Source organism: Vulpes vulpes, chromosome 15 (genome assembly GCF_048418805.1).
Source record: "Vulpes vulpes isolate BD-2025 chromosome 15, VulVul3, whole genome shotgun sequence".
Lineage (NCBI taxonomy): Eukaryota > Metazoa > Chordata > Mammalia > Carnivora > Canidae > Vulpes > Vulpes vulpes.
In genome coordinates this window covers 62,331,424-62,349,598 of record NC_132794.1, presented here as the reverse complement: position 1 = coordinate 62,349,598, position 18,175 = coordinate 62,331,424, and positions in this window count along the sequence as shown.

Genomic DNA, 18,175 nt, shown 5'->3' with positions numbered 1-18,175 from the left:
GCCAAAAGGTACAAACATCCAGTTATTACATAAATAAGTCATGAGGATATAATATACAGCATGGTAACTAGAGTTAATACTATATTGCATATTTGAGGGTTGCTAAAAGACTAAATCTTAAAAGTTCTCATCACACACAAATCTTTGTAACTAACTGGATGTTAACTAGACTTATTGTGGTGATCATCTCACAACACAAATATTGAATCATTATGTTGTGGGCATACTAGAAAGGCGAAGGGGGCCAGATAGATGTCTTTGAAAAGGCATCAAATACCAAAAGTAGGGCAGCCCTGGTGGCTCAGCGGTTTAGCGCTGCCTTCAGCCCAGGGCCTGATCCTGGAGACCCGGGATCAAGTCCCACGTCGGGCTCCCGGCATGGAGCCTGCTTCTCTCTATATCTATCATGAATAAATAAATAAGAAATCTTTACAAAAAAATACCAAAGAAAAAAAAATACCAAAGATAGGGGGCTCAAGTTAACCAAACAGTACTTGGACACTGCAAAACCGTTAGAAGAGGACTTGCATCCTAAGAAGGGAAAGCGTTTAAATGGCCCTGGAGTCCAGGAATGGCAGAAACCTGCAGCCCAGGAATAAGCAAAGCAATGAGGAGGGTTTGCAGCAGGGCAGGACAGGGATGAAATTTCCAAAGAAGAAGCCACAGGATGTGGGAAGCCACAGGACTTGTGTGCAGGGAAGGATTGGTACAAACTGAGGTTCCCAGGCTCATGGCTTGGAGCACCAGAAATAAGGATGATTTTCTATGAGAGCTTTGGAAGGCTCAGTGGCTATGAGGTAATGATGGCAGAGGAAATATCCCGCAGGCAGCAGGGGGTTGGGGCAAAATGTGGAGGGCTAGATGCGAGCAACAACCAAGTGCAGGGTAGAGTAAGGGCCAGACTAGGTGCCAGGAGAGAAGAGTGTCGTGCCCTCGGTTAGGGCAGAGGGGACTGAAGGCAGCAGCCAAAGTAGGAGAGAGCCAGCCTCTCAGGCAGACCCAGGGAAGTCTTTGATGGGCTACCCATGGGTGAGTGTGGTTCATGGAGGAGAGCCTGCTGCTGAATGTCATTAATCGTATTTCTTCCCTAGATCCTTACACAAGGAGCTCTAGAAAGTATGTGCTCAGTAAATATTTGTTAAGTGTCTAAAAAGCATTAATCAGGGGCACCTGGGTGGCTCAGTCGGTTAGCGTCTGACTTTGGCTCATGCCATGATCCCAGGGTCCAGGGATCCAGCCGAGCCCCACATCAGGCTACGTGCTCAGTGGAGAGTCTGCTTTTCCTTCTTGCCCTGCTACTCCCCCCACCCCTTCCTTCCCCACTCAGGTGCAAACTCTCTCTCTCTCTTTGAAATAAATAATTTTTTAAAGATTTTATTTATTCATTCATGAGAGACACAGAGAGAAGCAGAGACATAGGCAGAGGGAGAAGCAGGCTCCCTGCAGGAAGCCCAATGCAGATGGATGGGGGGGCGGGGCGCCAACCACTGAGCCATTCAGGAATCCCTAAATAAAATATTTTTAAAAAATAAAAAGCTTTAATCAGCAATTGCCCCCCCCCCACTTCAAGGCAAATATGTTGCCAATAACAAAAATAAGGGGAACCTTAGAGGGTGAGGAGAGATATGGGGTAGAGATTAGTTTATCAGAGAAATTGCTTCTGATGCACTGTTACCAGGTTGCACACACTCAAGCTCCTTCAGCCCCAACCAAAAGCAAACATTCTCTCCACGCAAGGCTTCAGAAATTTTGAAAAGCATCCTTCCTTTTTTTGATTCCATGTATATCTTTCTTCCTTGACTATTGCTACTGAGCCTATAAAAAGAGACTTTTTTGGTTTCGGAGTTTTGTTTTTGTTTTCATTTTGTCCTTTGCAGCCACTTGCCAGAAGTGAAATTTTCAGGAGGAAGAGTAAAGGAAAACCAGCTCTTCTTTCCACCAAATTTTGTATACATGGAAAACATGAGGCAGAGATACTCAGAGAAACACTGCGGTCTAAATAACGTAGAAGGGGCGATGCAGAGCGCAGGAGGGGGCTTGGTGGCGAGCTGCACCAGGGAACACTTCCTGTGGCTCTCACTTGGAGGATGTAGTGAATGGAGGTAATAAAGGCAGAGCCAAAGGACATTTGCAGAAGGCGAGATCAGACAGGCAAGACAGGAAATAGGGGGAAGTGAATAAAGCAGAAAAGAGTAAAGTGGTTTATTTGGTTGCAGTGGAGAAGTTCTGCTTGAGAAGAAAGTGGGGTCGGAGAAGGTACCAGGAAAGAGGACTTCTGGCTGGAGCCTTTGGAAAAGCCTGCCTTACTTTGGGTTGCCCTGGAAGTGGAGCCTGAGACAGGAAATGCATCAAGTGGTATTCTGGTGGGGATCCCTGGAAGCTGAGTGAGGGAGCAGGAAAAGTGAGACAGAGGAGAGGGAAGCTGCCATTAGGGTGTGTTGTGCACCATGTGCAGTGGTGCCTCTGGAGAAGCTAGCTGCTCAGTGCTTCCCCCACCCACCCAGGACTGACGACCTGAATGGGGTTTAGGGGGTTGCTGGCGTATTTTCCCAGAGGTCCAGCATGGACTGCCCCTGGTGGCTACACTCCCCACCCCAGCTCCCTGGGGCAAAAGTGCTCACTCCAGAGGGGCAGCTGTCAGCCCTAAATGACACTGAGCTTCCGTCGAACTGTCCCAGCAGCTACAGCACTCACAGTGTATGCAAGGTCTCAAGACCTGCCTCCTACAGCTATGGCAGCCAGCCAGCAGCTTCTTTTGGCACTATCCGCCCCCCACCCCCCTTCGTCATCCCTCAAAGGGAGTAATTCCCCTTGAACCCTAGAGGTCAGGCTTCTAACAAGTTCCACCAGCCTGGCACCACAGTGACTTCTCTGCCATCCAGTGAGACCTAGCTGTGCCCGCCCCAGCAATGCCTGGCTCTGAGCCAGAATGGAAGCCATTCCCTGGGTGCCCCATCTCATTTCTAGACCATCCACCCTTCCCATGAGGCTAAGAATCTCTTCCTGAAACTATTCACTTTTCAAAGTGTTCACTCATATAGGTGCTAGAGGAAGATACTTAATATATCAAACAATTAAGTTTCTGTTTGAAGTTCTAGAGTCCTGTGGGCTGGCAAGCTTGCTAGGTCTTCCCTTGGCCTACAGGAAAAAAAAAATCTAACCCCTTGGCAAGGTGTGGAAAGCCCCACAAACTCTGGCCCAGATTGCCAGAGAACTCAGCAAGGGGGCCATGCCCCTGCCCACCTCACCCCTACACACTGGGCCTGTTCTCAAGGCTCCTTTACCTAGAATGTCCTTCCCTCTGGCTCTTCATCTTTTTTTTTTTAAGATTTTATTTATTTATTCATGAAAGACACAGAGAGAGAGGCAGAGACACAGGCAGAGGGAGAAGCAGGCTCTATGCAGGGAGCCCGAAGCGGGACTCGATCCAGGGACTCCAGGATCATGCCCCGGGCCAAAGGCAGGCACCCAACTGCTGAGCCACCCAGGCTTCCCTGGCTCTTCATCTTTAAAGGTTTAGCTTAAGTCCTTCCTCCTCTGTCCACCCATGTTGCCTTACATAGTTTTAGCACAGCACATATTTATTTATACCTTAGTCCTCCAACACATGGCAAGCTCCTTAACCTCAGGGAAAGTGCCAGATCCCTCGCTGAGTCTCCAGCCACTAGCCATAGCAGGTGTTCCAGTAAATGTTTGATGAATGAATAAATAAACACATGCTAGTCACTGCACGCAGCCATGGCCATCAGGAAATGCCACTGAAAACAGGTTCTGAGTTCATCGTTCTGTAGCCAGACCAGGGAATAGCCCGGCCCATCTGATTCTAACAAAACTTGCCCCATGGCCTTGGACTAGTAATTTAGTCCCAATGGCCTGGATCCCAGGGTATCTAAAGAGAGATGATATTCATGCACCCCACAGGGAAGAGGTGGAGTCTAATTACTATTTAAAGATCCTAAATAGTCTTTGGAAAAACAAATGTGTTTGTGTATAGTGTGGAGGAAGGTAATGAGGCTGAGTGTGCCATTAACACATTCTTATTCTGTGGGAGACAGGAAGATAAAGAAATACTTTATTTTTTTTATTCATTTTAAAGCTAGGACAGGGGCAGCCCCCGTGGCTCAGCGGTTTAGCACCACCTTCAGCTTGGGGTGTGATCCTGGAGACCTGGGATCAAGTCCCACGTCGGGCTTCCTGCATGGAGCCTGCTTCTCCCTCTGCCTGTGTCTCTGCCTCTCTCTCTCTCTCTCTCTCTCTGTCTGTCATGAATAAATAAATAAAATCTTTTTAAAAAAATTTTAAAGCTAGGACATCCCTATCATATAGGTGAAAATGTTAAAAGAAGAGGAGAAAAAAAAAAAAAAAGACACCTGGTTGAGTTGATTCCATCCTGCCCTTCCAGGATTTGCTCTAAGGGAACCACAAATTTTTCCCACAGTGTTTCAATGTGCATAATAAATAAATAAATAAATAAATAAATAAATAAATAATCAAAAGAGAAAAATAGCAACATTAGAGAATCCAGCATAATCAAAAATATTTTATGTACATTTGTGGCTCTGTTGGTCCCAAGCAGGGCTGAACTTTCTAGAAGTTTGTCATGCCAGTCTGGAGGCTGAAGAACAAGAGCAGGAATGCCAGAGCTCAGCCCATTGGCCAAGGGAGGGATTATTAGAAACAGGACAAATTCACAATCCCTGTCTCCTCAGTCATTCCAACACCACTAATACTAATTTAATGAAGACGCATTTGTTAAATATTATCCCCAGAGTGTCCCTGGCTATGTTGAAACAACTCTAGGATATAAAAGTCTTGCCTTTCCACCACACTTTGGCCAAAGTCAGGATAGCTCAAATTCCAAGATTAAAAACAAAACTTTAAAAAAAAAAAATGTTCTTTAAAATTTTCACTCTATGGGCCACATTTTCTCTGTAGCAAATTAATTAATTATTTGTGGGATGCCTGGGTGGTTCAGCAGTTGAGCATCTGCCTTTGGCTCAGGGCGTGGTCCCTGAGTCCCGGGATTGAGTCCCACATCGGGCTCCCTGCATGGAGTCTGCTTCTCCCTCTGCCTGTGTCTCTGCCTCTCTCTCTGTGTGTCTCCCATGAATAAATAAATAAATAAAATCTTTTTTTTAAGTATGTTAATATTAAATAGTAAAACATATTCTTCCACTTATATGTTCAATTTTCCCTAATTTTTAAAAAGATTTTATTTATTTAACTGCGAGAGAGACAGAAATAGAGGAAATAGAGCACAAGCCTGGAGGAGAGGGAAAAGCAGGCTCTCTGCGAGGACCCCGATGCGGGACTTGATCCCAGGACCCTGGGATCACAACCTGAGCCAAAGGCAGATGCTCAACCACTGAGCCACCCAGGTGCCCCTCTTTTCTAATTTTAAAAGAAATTAAGTATCTTTGTGGATTTCTGAATGCATTGGGGCCTGGGCACTGTGGACGCTGTGTCTACTGAATGAGCTGGCCCTGTTTAAATACAGAGGGTTTCCACCCTAAACTGACTATGTGGGGAACTGTAAAAATTAGCTTTGTTTGGAGCTCCACCCCAGGGCAATTAAATCATAGTCTCTGGGGGTGGCCCAAGGCACCCTATTTTTGGCATTTTTGAAAAGCTCTAATAATAATTTCCTTGTAAGGATCTTAAGTTTCTCAATAGCAAATTCTCTTACTGTTTTTTTTTTCTTAAAAAAAAAAAAAAATTAAGAGACTATCCTTCCAGGCTAGACAGGGGCTGTAGATCAATTTCCCCAGTAGAGATACTGACTATATTTTATTTCTATCAGACAAAATCTACTTCTCTACATCACAGTAGGACAATCTTTTTGAAATATTAATGAAAAAATCCTTTCCTTTCTGCTCTCTGTTGCTGTCCGTCTCCTTTCCAAACCCCTGTTGTTTGGCTGTTGCCCTGAGGGTGAGACTTGCCAGGTGGGAGGCAGACAAAAAAGGAATTCAGATTGGTAGTTTTCAAAGGCCTTTGAACTTGGATGTCTCTAGGCCTAGACTAAAAGTTTGGGAAAAGTGACCCATAGCTGTGGGATTTGCTCTGGAGGAATGGAAAATATTACTCTAGATTAGTAGAGAAGGGATGAACTGAGGGTGGGGTATAGGGGTGGATGTGAAGAAACCATTCAAATAGGAATGAGACGAAAATAGATGTAAGGGTCACTGCAAAGGAATTGAAGAGTACTGTGGGAGCCACCATGCTGGCCCCCAGACTACGCCAGCTGTGGCTCCCTAGGTGAGGCTTCCCTTCCTCCACAGTCAACCCTTTGCCTGGTGACCACCCAGGGGAGGGATGCCCACTCAGGCCAGAGATTTTGCATACTCTCCTTCTCCTGATCCTGGATGCTCCGTTCCTACCTTATAATATTCTAGGACATTCTTAAGCTCCAAGAAGGAGAATAGAGTTTTGGATACCATGCTCTAATCAGATGTCCTGGCATCTCTTCACAGGATTACACAATTTTTAGAAAATAGAGAAGAAGTGAAAGCTAACTACCACAAACATAGTTCAATTCATGTTTCACTGCCTTAGAACTTATACTTAATACCAGAAAAAGGGGCAGCCCTGGTGGCCCAGTGCTGCCTTCAGCCCAGGGTGTGATCCTGGGGACCCAGGATCAAGTCCCACGTCGGGATCCCTGCATGGAGCCTGGTTCTCCCTCTACTTGTGTCTCTGCCTCTTTCTCTCTCTGTGTCTGTCATGAATAAATAAATAAAATCTTTGAAAAAATTAAAAAATTGGGATCCTCGGGTGGTTCAGTGGTTTGGCACCTGCCTTCGGCCTGGGGCGTGATCCTGGAGTCCCGGGATAGAGTCCCACATCGGGTTCCCTGCACGGAGCCTGCTTCTCCCTCTGCCTGTGTGTCTGCCTCTCTATCTCTGTATCTCTCATGAATGAATAAATAAAATCTTTATAAAAAATAAAAATAAAAATAATTAAAAAATTAAATAAAAGCTCTCATATTCCAATATGTATCATTAAAAAAAAAAAAAAAACAGAAAAAGATCTATCCAGTCAGTGGTAAAATTCAGACATCTCAGAATCAAAACTTCCTTAATGGATATAACAAAGGTTGAAAACAGTTTAGGAAGGAAAATGACCTACATTTGATATTATGTAGACAGTTAAGAAGTATGATACTAAGGGACATAAAAAACAACAACAATATAATGTAACAAACTGAGTTTGGCCAGAACACTCTCTGATAAGAATGCCCTTAGGATCGCACACACCATCTATCTTAATTATATACCTGTCCAAAAGATAGAACACAACAGGAAGAATGAAGTTTTAACGAGCTTGGAGGGCTATAAAATGGTTGCCTTGTTATAAACTCTGGTTGTTATATACCAGCAGGGACAAAGTATTTGTTTTTTATTTTAAATTTTCTTTTCATAAAGCAAGGAATTTGCAAGGTTTTGCAAGGAATGATAAAATGGGAAGAGATTTTTCAAAGGGGGATACGTTACTGCTTCTGAAATGCAGCAGCTGACAGTGTCCATGTCACTCAGTCTATATTTCTTTCTTTAGTTGTTCTGTTGAATGCGAGGCACTTAATAAAATTGATAGTTTTCAAAACATTGTGTTTTGGTGAAATTTTTCTGAAGATGGATGGTGATGGTTGCATAGCAGTGTGATGTATTTAATGCCACTGAACTGCACACTTAAAATGCTGTACATGGGGTTTTTATGATTGTAGATTTCATAACAATTTTGGTAATAATAATAATAATAATAATGGGCTCCCGAGTCCAGATTGTAGGGGGGAAAAATACAAAAACATCGTGTTTGTGGTTTTGATTGTGTGCAATGTGTGTATACCTATACATGACAAAAGGAAGAGAGGAGATAATTTGTATTTATTTTATTTTATTTACTTATTTATTTTTTGCATTTATTTTAAAAAGAGTTTTCTGGTTACTTGTGTCTGGCTGATGAAAATATAAAATATGAGCAATGGTACATGTGTAGGATGTTGTAGACCAGTAAAAGCACCTAGTAAATGGAGGAAATTTGAGTCTGGGTCTTACTTTATAAAATACTATAATTACAAGCTAATTAGCTCATGATAAGAAAAAAAATCACAAAATCACTTTTAACATTTAGTGTCTTATTCAAGCTCATCTAGCCATGCTTTCTTCCAGTCTTATACTTGCTCCCTACCATGCATAGCACCCAGAGGCTGAGAAAAATCCACACAAACAACAAACTCCTCTTATGAAATCTCCAGAAGATACCAACATACCTTGTAAATGTTTCTTATTCAAATGAACTATATTGGAGGGAGAGCAACAAAGCAGTATTAAGATGCATGTAGTAATAATTCTTTATAGAGACTTAAATACTGTAACACATCTGGGAAAATGGGATTGATGGGTGCCTGGGTGGCTCAGTTGGCTAAGTGTCTGCCTTTGGCTCAAGTCATGATCCCAGAGTCCTGGGATCGAGCCCTGCATCAGGCTCCCTGCTCAGTAGGGAGCCTGGTTCTCCTTCTGCCTCTGTCCACCCCCACCACCATTTAAGCACTCTCTCTCAAATAAAATCTTTTTTTTAAAAATGGAATTGATAATGACAACAGGCATCATTTCTTAGAAAAATATCCATTACCTAATACTCCTATTGTTCTCCAACAGCTCCACCGGCAATAGAAATCCCCACTCAATCTCATTTGCCTGATCCTGACATCCATTTCAATAAGTGAGGACCTGGGAAGGGGAGAGAGAGGAGTTTTCACATGCCAGGCTAGGAGGGGTTTAAAATGCATTGTCTCATTCAGCCCTCACAATAGCCCAGGCAATATTGTTATGTCCATTGTGCAAGGAGGAAAGTGGTACACAGAGGTTATATAATTTGCTCAAGATTACACAACTAGCATGTAGTAGACCTAGGATTCAAATCCAGATCTGTCTGACTCCAAAGACTGTGTGCTTAATCATTGTGATATATCACATCTATAGAGTCAGCTCTTTCACACATAATGTTTATCTTAGAATGTATATTTTTTCATCATAGAAATAACTCAGACTTTCCAAGTCAACATGACACAAACTGAAACCACACTCTTCAACTACAAATACAGAAATAAATGAAAAATAAAGGTCCCCAAATACAATGAAAATCTTTAACTATCAGGACTGCCACCGGAAGCTTACAGAGTGCTAAGGTCAGGTGTGAGCTGGGGGCACAGTCTCCTTTGCCTGCTTGAGAATGGGAGCAATATTCACTTCACTCAGAGTTCTAGCAGACTAACCTGAATGCCTTGGGTATGAAGCCAAATCTGGAAATCATGGTTTCTGCTCAAGAATTGGGACTACGATAGCTTGCTTATTAGATTTTTTAAAAAATATTTTATTTATTTATTCATGAGAGACAGAGAGAGGCAGAGACATAGGCAGAAGGAGAAGCAGGCTCCATGCAAGGAGCCTGATGTGGGACTCAATCTGGAACCCCGGGATCACGCCTTGAGCCAAAGGCAGATGCTCAACCACTGAGCCACTCAAGCATCCCGCTTATTAGATTTAGAACCAAAAATATGTCTTGCCCACAGCAGGAGAATGACACAGAGGTACTGGACTAGCTAAAAACTGACTCACACCTACTATCCAGAATTTAATATCTGCTCAGAGAAGAAATATCAGACCACTACCTGAAATCAACTTTTAAGAATGTGTAACCAGGAGGGATGGCTGGGTGGCTCAGCGGTTGAGCATCTGTCTTCAGCTCAGGGCATGATCCCATAGTCCTGGGATTGACTCCCAAACCAGGCTCCCCATGCGGAGCCTGCTTCTCCCTGTGCCTGTGTCTCTGCCTCTCTCTCAGTGTCTCTCATAATTAAATAAATAAAATCTTTAAAAAAAAAAAAGTGCAACCAGGAAACCACCCAACAGTGAAGAAGAAAACTCACTTGAAAGAAGGGCCCTCAGAGAAAATGGCAAAACACATGAGTCAGTTCAGTGCTATAAACAGTGGACCAAGTTCAACAAATGAGCTAATTCATGAAGGCAGAAATGATAGATAACACTATTAGAGAACATATATAATAAGTATATATATTCTTAATATCCTCAGAGAGAAAAGAAGGGATGGTACTCATAAATCAAGAAGAGGAAGCTGTGAAACAAAAACAGGCAGATATTGAAAAGAACTAATGAAAAATGTTGAAAAACAAAAATAAGCATTTAACTAAAAATTTAAATGGAGTGATAATCATTGGTTTGGACACAGTCAAGAAACTACAGTAAATGAATCATAAAATGCAACCAAGGCAATTACCCAGGACACAGCCTAAAGAGGTAGAGATAGAAAATATGAGATGGAGAAAAAAAAGAAAGATGAGATCTCCAATTCCAGATAATTCCAGAAATGAGGGCACCTGGATGGCTCAGTCAGTTAACCATCTGACTCTTGGTTTCAGCTCAGGTCATAATCTCAGGGTCATGAGATTGAGCCTCATGTTGGGCTCCATGCTCAGCATGGAACCTGCTTGAGATTCTCTCTCCCTCTGCCCTTCCCTCAGCTTGTGCTCTCTCTCTCTCTCCCTCAAATAAATAAATAAATCTTTATTTTAAAAAAGGAGTTCCAGAAATGAAGAAAAAGGAAAATAAGGGATATGCAAGAATGAAATGCCTAGGAATATCTCAAATGGAAGAAAGACATGGCTCCTCAGGTTTAAAAGGTCCCATTAATTGAGAACATTAAGGACAAAGAGAATATATTAAAAAGTACTAGAAAGAAAAGGCTAAAAAAAAAAAAAGGCTATTCGGGTTAACAATACACTTTTTTGCAGCAATAATAGATACCAAAAAATAGTAAAATAAAAAAAAATAGTAAAATAATAATCATGACTGGGCTAAGGGAAAATCATAGCAACTTTCATAAATGAGAATTCTGTACTCAGGCTTATTATTCAAAAGAGGCAGTGAGGGATGCCTGGGTGGCTCAGTGGTTGAGCATCTGCCTTTGGCTCAGGGCTTGATCCCAGAGTTCTGGGTTCAAGTCCTGCATCAGGCTTCCCACAGGAAGCCTGCTTCTCCCTCTGCCTGTATCTCTGCCTCTCCCTCTGTATTTCACATCAATCAATAAATAAAATCTTAAAAAAAAAAAAAAAAAAGCAGAGGTGAAGGGACGTGTGGGTGACTCAGTTGGTTAAGCATCTGGCTCTTGATTTCGACTTAGGTCATGACGTCAGGGTCATGGGATCAAGCTCTGTGTCAGGCTCCACACTGAGCGTGGAGCCTGCTTAGGATTCTCTTTCCCCCTGCCCCTGTGCCTTCTTGTTCTTGTGCTCTCCCTCCTCCCTCTCAAAAAAAAAAAAAAAAAGAAAGAAAGAAAGAAAGAAAAAGCAAAGATGAAATAACATTTTTGGATACACAAAGACTAACTGATTTTACTTCATACAGATCCCTGCTAAAAGAAATACGTACATTTAATAAAGAAATGGAATGACAGATGAAACAATAAACAAAGAAATACTGAGCAAAGCAACAGTAAATACATGTTGGAAATCTACATAAATATTGACTATTCCAATGATAAGAGCAATTTTTAAAAAATATTTTATTTATTTATTCATGAGAGACACACAGAGAGAGAGAGAGAGGCAGAGACACAGGCACAGAGAGAAGCAGGCTCCATGCAGGGAGCCCGACTTGGGACTCAATCCCGGGTCTCCAGGATCATACCCTGGGCTGAAGGCGGCGCTAAACCACTGAGCCACCCGGGCTGCCCAAGAACAGTTTTTTTTAAAGATTTGATTTATTTGAGATAGAGAGAGAGCACGACCGGGGGGGGGGGGGGGGGGGGGGGGTAGGGGCAGAGAGAGAGGGAGAAGCAGACACCCTGCTGAGCAGGGAGCCTGATGCAGAGCTCAATCCCAGGACCAGACCAGGATCCAGGATCCAGGATCATGACCAGAGCCAAAGGCAGATATTTAACTGACTGAGCTACCCAGGCACCCTGATAAGAGCAATTTGTAAAATTAGGGTCCAGAAAAAAGAAGCAGAGAGTTTACTTCCTGACTCATTCTATGAGACCAATGTACTCTAATACCAAAACAAGATAAAGATATTACAAGAAAGGGAAATGATAGGCCAATAACTCTCATGAATATGAAAAAAACTCAACAAAGTATTAGCAAATTATTCAGCATTGTATTAAAAGAATTATAGGGGGGATCCCTGGGTGGCTCAGTGGTTTGGTGCCTGCCTTTGGCCCAGGGAGTGATCCTGGAGTCCCGGGATCAAGTCCCGCATTGAGCTCCCTGCATGGAGCCTGCTTCTCCCTCTGCCTGTGTCTGTGCCTCTCTCTGTGTCTCTCATGAATAAATAAATAAAATATTTTTTAAAAAAGAACTATATATCAGAACTAAATGGGAATTATTTCAGGTATGCAAGACTAATTCAACATTCCAACATCAGTCTAATCTACCACATAAACAAGCTAAGGAAGAAAATCATATAATCATGCCAATTGTCTAGAAAAAAAGCATTTGATGAAATTCAACATCCATTCATGATTAAAAACTCTCAGCAAACTAGAAATAGAAATTGCCTGAACTTGATGAAGAACATATACAAAAAGCCTACAGCTAACATCATCATACTCAATGGTGAGAAACTGGATGCTTTCTCCTAAAGATCAAGAACAAGACAAGGATGTCACCTCTTATCACTCTTAGTCAATTGTACTAGAAGTTCTGGCCAGAGCAATTGGAGAAGAAATTGAAATAAAACAAATAGAGACTGGGAAGAAAGAAAAAAAATTACCTTTGTTTGCAGATTGCATTTGTGTATATAGATCATCCCAAAGAACTGACAACAAACTCCTGAAAATAAGCAATTATAGCAAGGTCACTGGATACAAGGCTAATATACCAAAGTTCACTGCTTTCTTATAAAGCAGCAACGAACAATTGGAATTTGAAATTAAAAGCATAATACCATTTATATTGGCAACCCCATCCCCAAAACCAAATGCTTACATATAAATCTAGTGAAATATCTTTAGTATCCATATGCAGCAAAACTCAAAACCAATGAAAGAAGTCAAAAAGATCTAAATAAATGAGAGATACTTTGTGTTTACAGATTGGAAGATTCAATCATGTTAAATTATCGATTCTTCCCAAACTAGTCTAGAGATCCAATGTAACTCCAATCAAAAGTCCAACAAACTATTTTGTGCATATGGATAAACCAATTCTCAAGTTAATATGGAGGGACACCTGAGTGGCTCTGTGGTTGAGCATCTGCCTTTGACTCAGGGTGTGATTCCGGATCCTGGGATCAAGTGCCGTATCAGGCTCCCCCCAGGGAGCCTGCTTCTCCCTCTGTCTATGTCTCTGCCTCTCTCTCTCTCTCTGTCTTTCATGAATAAATAAATAAATAAATAAATAAATAAATAAATAAATAAATAAATAGACTTTTTAAAGAGGGAAAAGCCTCCCACACGATATGGCAATCCCACTTCTAGATATGTATCCAAAGAAAACAAAATCAGGATCTTGACAAAATATGTGTACTCCCATATTTACTGCAACATTACTTATGATAACCAAGATCTGGAAACAACCTAAGTGGCCATTGATAGATGAAAAGATAAAGATGTGAGATGCGTGCACGCGCACACACGCACAGGAATATCATCAGCTATGAGAAAGAAGGAAATCTTGGCACTTGTGAAAATACGGATGGAACTTGGGGACATTATGCTAAGTGAAATAAGTCAGAAAAGTATTGTATGATCTCACTTAACTGTGGAATCTAAAAAACCCAGGCTAATAGAAACAGAGTAGAATGGTGGGGCTGGAGGATGGGGGAAATGGGGAGCTATTGGTTAAAGGGTACAAATTTCCAGTTAGAAGATGGGTAAGTTCTGGGGATCTAATGCAGAGCATTGTGATTATAGATAACAATATTGGACTATATACTTGAAAGTTGCTCAGAGTAAATCTTAAATATCTCACTACAAAAAAACAAAAAGTAATTATGTGACAGAGTGGAGATGTTAACTAACCCTATTGTGGTGCTCATTTTGTAACATATATTAGACCATCATGTTGTAACACCTTAAACTTACACAATGTTTTATGTCAATTATATCACAATAAGCCTGGGGGACACAAAAGAATTATCATAATCCTTCACTCAAATCTCCTACAAGTTAGGGACACCAGGGTGGCTCAGTCGGTTAAGTGTCTGCCTTCAGCTCAGGTCATGATCTTAGGGTCCTGGGATCAGGCCCCACATCAGACTCCATGCTCAGCAGGGAGTCTGCTTTTCTCTCTCCTTCTGCCCCTACCCCCCCCCCCAGCATATTCTCTCATAAATAAATAAATAAATACATAAATACATAAATACATAAAATGTTTAAAAAAATAAAACAATCTGGAAAAAAATCAGGAAATTAACATAGATACAATACTACTATATAATCTACAGACCTTATTAAATGCTCACCAATTGTCTAATTATCTAACGTCCTTTTTCTCCTCTAGGATCCTTCAGGATGCCCCACCATATAGAGTAGTTGTGTTTCCTTAGCCTTTCCTGCTCTACGATGGTTCCTCAGTCTTCCTTCCTTATCTTTGTACATTCATACTGATGTCTCAGGTTCCAACACAACACAACAAGTTTCATTCTAGCCTCTCCCTTCTTTGTAATTTCCTTCTCTGACAGTGAGAAAATTGGCTCTCAACATCTACGATATATTTACTTATTTGTTCAGCCCTAGTCTCCACATAGAGTAGTTTCAGAATTGCTAACTTATATTCCTGTGAGAAACTTACTAGGAGTACAGTATTGATATATCATCTCTTTGACTTTAACCTTGAAGTATATAGTCAAAATCCTATTTTCTCAAGTTTTTTGGGTTCATTCTTTTCTACCCTCACCTTTCAGTGTGGTTATATTATTCATCTGTATTGGATTCATTTGTAACAATCTGTGTTCTATTTGGGGAACACACATCCTTCCTAATTCTTTTTAAAAAAATCATATGCAGTAAAATTCACCCTCTGTGCGTTGTGGTCCTATGGGACTTGACAAATGTACAGAGCCGTATCTATCACCACAGTCATGAAACAAACAGTTGCATCCCACTCCCAAATTCCCTTATGCTGCCCCTTTGTAAATAACCCCTCACCTCACCCCGTTTCTGGCAACCACTGATCTGTTTTCCATCTCTATAGTTTTGCCTTTTCAAGAATGTCACATAAGTGGTTTCATGTAATAGCTTGGGGATAGCTAGCTTTGGGGATCTGGCTTCTTTCACTTAGCAAAATATGTTCATTTTCCTCCATGGGTCATGATCCACTGTCACAGTTATTTATTTTGTTGCTCAAATTCCCCAGATTTGGCTATTGAGAGCCCTTTCAAGTTGGCTCTTGTGATCTTTTGACATGTCCCCATCGTGTTTCAAGGACTTCCTTACTTCCTGGCACCACCAGCTGCTCCAAGCTTATTTTGCATTTTCCCTTTTTCAAGGGAAGGCCCAGCCCATTTTCTCAAGAAGCCCTTGTACCTGGAGAATCCAACTCTAGTGGGCCAGACATCCTGTCCTCCCAGAAGAGGACTTGGGGAGAAACTGACTCATCCCCTGCAGTGCCCGAAAAAGAGGAGAAAGGATTTTTTCTCATCAGAACACCCTGAGGTGGCAAAATAGAAGAGCTTAGTAAAATGTGGGTTTTCTATGCCAATCAGGCTGTTGGAGGGCTCATACCAATGTTGACATCATGCATCTACAACAGCTTCCGTGATTCTTGGCGGGAATACCAAAACAGCATTGTGTGTGGAAGTCTGTCCAAGGTTTTCAAATATGATGCTCAGCTAGGATGTCCCCCTTCATCATGGGATGCAGTCTGGCTGCCTTTATGCCAGTGTCCTTCTGCTCCCAGCCACTGGCAGTCAGTGGCATCAGAGTAGTTATACAACTTTCTCATCAATGTACCTCAGTTGAGGAACCCTTTGACATCTACATAAAAACTATGTTTAAAACTTGTTTTAAAAATATGTGATTCTCTTAAAACTCCTTGCTAAAGCAGTTTGTATCAGGGGCAGGCTGCAATAGTTCCCTAGGGTTGCTATGGGAACTGGTGTCCGTGAATTTCAAGTGCCACCTAGTTAGCAGCTGGCTGTTAGCAGCTCTTTTGGAAGGAGGGATGTTTCACTCTTCTTTGAAAGTGGAACATTTCATCTTTCAGGTTGTGAACAATTAGCAACGGGGATGGGGGTTCACTCAGGAAAGAGATGTGCTGTGTAACTGGACTCCTTAACAACTGTGACAGCCCACAGAGGGTGAGGGAAGTCAGACCTGCTCTCAGAAGGGGACACACCAGCTGAGGCTAAAGTCTCGGCTTGGTGCAGGGAAGCCACATGTAGCCTACAGGGTGAATCAATGTTGCATTGGCGAGGGGAAGCTAATGGCAGGAACCACCTGGGTGCCACAGTGCCTGCTGGGGCCCCTCCCTGCCCAGGGGCTAGCACCGAAGACCAGATTCCTGACTTTTCCCTGAAATCCTGAGCTGTGGTCCCAATGCCTGTCTCCAGGTGCTCTTGAGATGATTAACAGTCACGTCGGTAGAGTTGCTAACAGATGTTGTCTGAACTGATTCGACCATGTTCCCATTTTCTAGCTGTGATCCAGAAGCCCTTGTTCCCAAAAGCCTAATCCCATGTGGTCAGTGCTGCTCCAGGGGAGACTGAGGTGACTGAGATCAACAAGCCTCTATCAAACCCAGTCCCGGGTTGCTCCCTCCAGCAATATGGGCCTCAGAGTCACTTCTGCAGGACCAGTCTCCCTTGCTGAATGGGTCAAGAGCATCCAGTTAGTTTAAGGGCAGCGTCAGTGGCTGGGCCAAGAATCTACTCCAAAGATTTGGTCCATAGGTCAAGTGGAGACTCAGGGAGGGGGCAGGTGAGGATTATACCTTACACGTGCACTAGGGCTGAAAAGTTGTGGGCAAAACATGAGAAGTCAGAGAGAAAGGGAGGAGATGTCAGAGAGGCAACTGTGTAAAGAGACCAGGGCTTGAGAAATCACTGAAGGTGTTGGGTTTGTCCCTTTGGGCTCATAGAAGAGGGGCAGCTGAGGGAGTCTGTGTCTCACCTGTGCTCTTCTGAAGGATTTTAGATGCTGAGCTGGCCAGAAGGCCCAGGACTGAGATCCCTGGACTTTCTGAAAGTGTCATTTGGTACTAAGATGGAATTCAGGGTCAGTTAGGACAAAGCACCTTCTAGTAAATCAAGGGCCCAGCGATGCTGTGGCTCTTCAGAGTCACTATTAAGTACATTTGATTTTGCAAATAACAAGGGGAAGAACAAAAGGAATTACTGTCATGTAAGGCAAGGGTTTTCAGCCCTGACTATACATCAGAAACACCTGGAAAAGTGGAGTCATTTTTTTAAACCAAATGATTTTAATCCAGTGTTTCAATGGCTCCAGCTTTGGGTTCTAAACGCTCTCTGAGTGATTCACATGGGTGGCCAGAATAGAGAACTTCTGCTCTAAGACAAAACATCTCTCACCTTAAAAAAACATAGACCATGTGAGTATGACAGGTATTGCTGTCACATGCAGGTAGTATGCAATAATTTGGTTCCGTTCTTTACTAAAGGAAAAAAACATCCTCTCAGTTGAATCTGCACTTAGGCATATATCATTACTCTGAAAACAAAGGTAAAAGGATTAGGAAAACAGATGGTGCCATGAATATCTTCCGATACTTGTGACATAGTTCTTATATTAGGTAAGAACACAGAGCTTTATTTTCTTCCCTTTGATTCAGTAATTGTTCCCTAAAACCGAATAGAGAAGCTGGACCCAGAAACCCTACGCTGCTCAGAGGAAATGCAAGATTCAAAATCAAAGCCCTACTGAAAAATATCATCATGGGCCAAGAAGATATGTTAGCTTTGACCCTAAGCAAAATTGTGATGTAGGAGTCCCTGCCACATACCTCATCACTGAGAATGGGCAGGGTACTGTCCTAGAGTTTGGAGGATGAGGTGGGTCCAGGCAGCAAAGGCTATCTACTATAATTTCCAAATTGAACCTGTTGGTAGGGGACCCATGAAAAACAAGAGGGCCCCAGAGAGGGTGATGGGAACTGAACTGATGAAGACCTTAGGTGCTGACTAAATAATGACTTTGGCAT